General features: G+C 27.4%; 1 long non-coding RNA gene across 1 annotated transcript; it reads right to left on the bottom strand.

The window, feature by feature from the left end:
- Positions 1 to 239: 239 nt before the first annotated feature.
- Positions 240 to 5,126, bottom strand: LOC130896305 (uncharacterized). Its single transcript, XR_009059557.1, has 4 exons — positions 3,112 to 5,126; positions 2,681 to 2,846; positions 2,418 to 2,626; positions 240 to 1,379 (listed from the first exon to the last, which is right to left on the bottom strand). It is a non-coding gene; the product is annotated as an uncharacterized LOC130896305 (long non-coding RNA).

Raw genomic sequence — 5,126 nt, 5'->3', positions numbered from 1 at the left:
CTATATCAATAAGAAAATAGTTTTCACTTCAACATCGAAAACAAAATTACACGAAATTTTACGAATAGAAAATTTAGCATCAAATATGTCTGCCCGAATTTGTAATACTGCCAAAGTTTCATTATCTAAATAATTAATGCATTGTTTAAAGCTTGTGACTTCAACATTCACAGTGCGCAAGTCAAAAACAAGTCTAGACATTCGCAAAGAATTCGAAAGGGGTCAATGAACTGAGAAGATGTAAAGTTTTGATTTATTAAATAATAAGTAATTAAATATTACATAATTATTTTGATATATAATTTCCATATTGAATAAAATAGTGTTTTCAAAGATAAAATAAATAAAGCAATATAAAGCAAGATATATTTTTAATAATATTTCTAAGAAAGTTTTAAATAATTATTGATAATAGATATAATACTCACAATAAAACATGGCATAGATTTAATTATTACAATTCACAATAAATTAATATTATTAAATGACTATATAAGTAGAGGTTATGGGCAGCAAATAATAGTAATTTCCTTTTGGGAATCTGTATACTTTTAATGTTTTACGACATACCTTTGTTTTTCGAATTATTACTTTTATTAGTGATTACAGGTACATGAAAATTTTTATATTAATTAAGGATTGTAGAATTTGAAACAATGTTATTGAAATTTATTCCAAGTTCCAAAATATTAGCTGCGTATGTATAAAGTACAAAACAAATCATTTTTATCTTGATATAGAGAATTCTGTGATTTTAAAACTTCCCATAATGTAGGGTGGTCCTCATCCCCAAATTAGACAAACGATATCAAAAAATATTCTATTAAACAAAAATATTCTATTAAACGTTATTTTTCTCATGAATATCAAAAATAAATTCGAAATGTGGAGTAGATAAGAAATTCTACCAACAAAGATGAAGGCATCTAAAAAGGGGCTGCACAGTCAATTTTCATTATCTGTATTAAACCCTTGATATAATCTAAACAAACTATTCTATAAACAGATGAAAAGAGTTCCTAAACTGCACTGCAGGTTTTGTTTTCCAAATATATTATACCTCTAGTAAATTTTGATAACTAATGTAGAAAAATAAATAAAGGATACTTTCAACAAAAAAAAAGGATGTAATAATGGTCCATAAAATATATCTAAAATAAACATACCAGACTCCATAGTAGTAAACCATTAAAAACATTGAATTCTAAACAATTTACCTACACCTTAATAATTTCTTATAGAATAACCATTGTTTATCTGAACATATGACAGCAAAAATTAGTTTGCTCGGACATTTTGCCGTTTGATTTAGGTACATGCGTGGAAATTAAGAAACAGAGCAATCTCCGAGGATTACTGTCGTTCATCTCTTTTTATACCTGAAATATAATTTCCAATTAAACAAAAAATTCCTTTTTTGTTTCAATACCTGATTTTATTATTAGTTGTTTACAACTAAAAGTTGAAAGAATTTTTGTTATTTAACAGAGGCTCACATTATTTTATTTCTGAAATTACTTTTACCAATTATGATATACAGGGTTTTTCTCAACTATTTGTATTTTACAATATAATATTAGAAAAATATCAATCATATATATGTTTTCTAGTAGTTTTGAAAAAAAATTCCGTCCTTACAAACACATTTTTTGTAAAAACTTTGGAAAGTAGATCATATATATAGGGTGAGTCTTCTGTATTTGATATTCATTTTCGTGGCTATTTAAACATCAATTACGGTTACAATCTAAACTTATCTACAGGACGTCCCAAAAATAGTTAAAGAAACTTCATATACGATCTTAACATCTATATAACACCTAGTTATTAATTCTTATTTTCTTGCATACTATACACAGAGTGTACCAATCTTACGACAACGTTCGGTATATGAGTAATTTTGAAAGATAGCAAAAAATGTTAATATAATATAAAAATATTTTTTATGATCATATTAAATTATCCCGAATTATACATAACTATGATTAACAACTTGTGTATTATAGTGAAATCAGTCTCCTATATACACGGTGGACGAAGAAAGATCCGGTTTTTAATTTTCTTTCTACTTTTAAATACCCTACACACTTTATTTTATAACACAAATTAAATCTTCGTTAAACTAATAGATGTTATAAAGCACATGATAATACAGTACGATACATTTGAATGGAGAAATAAAATAAGAGTTTAAAGTTTCCGGTCACCCTGTACACAAAATAGAAAATAATTACAATTTTACAACGAATCAAGTTCTGTTTTCATTTGTACCAAATACACGGAGATTTATTATTCTAACTATCATAAAACGATTGCCAAATATATGAATATGCAAAAAGAATTTTTCAAAATTCAATGCAACATCAAATAAATTAGAAAATATTGATGAAATTTGAGACATTCAGATACATACTCACCTTTTTTCAATTTAAGAGTTTTCAGCTCAAGTTTTATATTTGTTTTCAAATGGATTACAATTCAAGATGGATCCAGCCGAGACTTCTCAGACTTCATTTACATTGATGGTAACATTGAAGTGTCTTCCATAACTTGATCAATAACTTTAATTTGCCTGAAACAATTGCTCTAGGTCCTTTTGATGTGCTGTTCCAGAATAAACTTTAAACTGCAGAATGATCACTTTCCTAATTTGAATTTAATTAAATAATTTATTTAATACCTGGTAAATTTAATGTTTAACTTGCAACTGCCCCCATCAACGTTTTTTATTATACATTCTATCAAATAATAATGACAAATTTGTAGACACGTTTTGAGTGCAAATCTTCAAATTTTCCATTTAAAAAATATCTTGTTAGTCTGATTTTCAGCATTGCTTTTCCTTCCTGTTACAATATCATGAAAATATAATGAAATTATGTTTACACAGATATGAAAAATATGATTAACATGTACTACTACGAATTTATTGTTAATGATGAATAATACAAGAATTAAAATTATAGTTATAAGTCATAAATGGAACAGAGTTATTGTTATATCCCAATAACAATCCCTAACTCCAAAAATGAACCTAACCTTAATATAATCTTGTTCTATTCGAAAATTAAACATATTTAAGGAGATAGCTCCAAAATATTGAATTCTCACCTGCAAATCTTAATATTTGAAATAATTTCATTTATATTTAGTTTATTATTCAATTGAGGTTAATTAATATTTGACAGATGAACATCTAACCATTATTTTGTTTAAAAAAAATAACTATTTGATGTTTATTAAAAAAGAAGGCTATAAAGCCGATCGAAAAAGAAGAATTGCCTAGTTTAAAAAGTTAATCTCTCTCTGTTTATATTTTCTTTTGTGTAAATCCAAAATAATTACATATTTTGTGATGGATTATACTGTGGAAAATATAATTGATTTAATAACACTGATGATAAAATTAAAGTCAGGAGAATTTCAGTCAAACTAAACGAATAGAAACATGGTAAGGGCAAAAGTTGGATATCAAACAAGTAAACGAGGGAGGAAACACTAATCTGAAAAAAAATGCTTATCAACTAGTGAAAATAATATGAATTAACACGATAATGAAGTGAGTAGCTCGGAATCTATTTTGAAAACAAAAGAGGAACAAAAAATGCAAAGAAAAAAATTGTATGAGTGATAATCCACAAGGAGAGAATGAGATTTCACGAAAATCATTGCTCAAATTCGAAAACAGATGTGATTTTCGGAATCTCCGTGGGAAAATACTTGGTACCACGTGACAAAATTATTCAGAACTAATACAAAATGAAGATAGTCATTAAGAAAATGATCTTTTTTCTCACCAAGACAAATCCTTCCACTCAAGCTGTAATAATATAATCAACGATTTTCTCTAAATTGGATTTGAATAAAAGAAGAAGATGCTTTATTTAACGACTCAAAAGATCCCCAGTTTGTGAATTCTCGAAACGTATGAAACATCCAATCCATAAACTTAAATGTAATTGAAAATGTTTCACTTGTCATACTTTTCTTTTTTCTTAGTTTTTCCAAGTTTAAACAAACTTCGTGTTTAACAAGAAAACAAATATAAATTAGTAAAGGATTCAAATTTTAAGATGTGTTGAGACTTATATTATTTTGGAGAGATGGTGAAAATATCATCATTTCCTCAAAATCTGATAATCAATCCTGCCAAATATGATAGTAAACTATTTTCTTTTGGCCAGCTCTGTACAAATTGTAAAACTATAATATTTATTACTCTATTATTGTGTTATTTGCACATGCCTTGTTCAAAAAATTGATATCTTTACCTACTACAGCCATAAAAACGAGAACCAGCAATAAAACATGTGGTTAACAGATATGAGAATATTTTTTCCAAACGGCTTATTAGACTGGAAGCATAAAGACAAAAACTACAACAATTACCACTTATAACAAAAAATTGTTTTTGCCATTGAAGAAATAAATTGAAACACAAAATTATCGAATTTAATACGACTAAATAAGGAAAATATAAAAAAAACTATTTATTTTCAAAAAATTTTATTTATTGCAAATAGTGAGACAAAGCGGGTTCAAGAATGGGGATTTAAAAAAGGTAACGACGCGCGATGTAACGTAACGCAACTCTTATCATGCGTGACTTCACGAAAGTCATGTTGTCATCCGACGATCCACGTCATACGACGTGACGAAACAATAGAGAATATTTTTTTTTTTAATAAAAAATGTCGAGCCGGGAATCGAACAACCAGTCTTCATGGTCGAATTCAGCGCCTTAACAAACTACACTATTTCGTCTCGACAACTATTGTGCTTAGGTATTTAAGAGACTCTGTAAGATGCCATTTTACAAGTTCAAAAATGCACAGTGTCAAAAACGACTCTCGCCATTGTAAAGGTTCAAAAATGCACATTGCTAAGAAGACATGTGACACGTCGTCGTCAAAAAGACATGCGTGCGGCAGGATTTCGAGTTAATAAATAATTTTGAAGAGAGAATAAAGTGTTTGTATTACAATGTCAAGCAAGAGATGAAGGATGACATAAACAATGTGTATGCTATCACATGTGTAATTTTAACATCAGTATTTATTTTAATATTAAAAATTGTATTGAATATTGTTAAAAGAAAGTTTAAATCTTCTTGTAATATAGACATA

This window comes from Diorhabda carinulata, chromosome 1 (assembly GCF_026250575.1).
Source record: "Diorhabda carinulata isolate Delta chromosome 1, icDioCari1.1, whole genome shotgun sequence".
Classification (NCBI taxonomy): Eukaryota; Metazoa; Arthropoda; class Insecta; order Coleoptera; family Chrysomelidae; genus Diorhabda; species Diorhabda carinulata.
The sequence above is the reverse complement of the archived record's forward strand: the minus strand, read 5'-3'. Positions and strand labels throughout refer to the sequence as shown.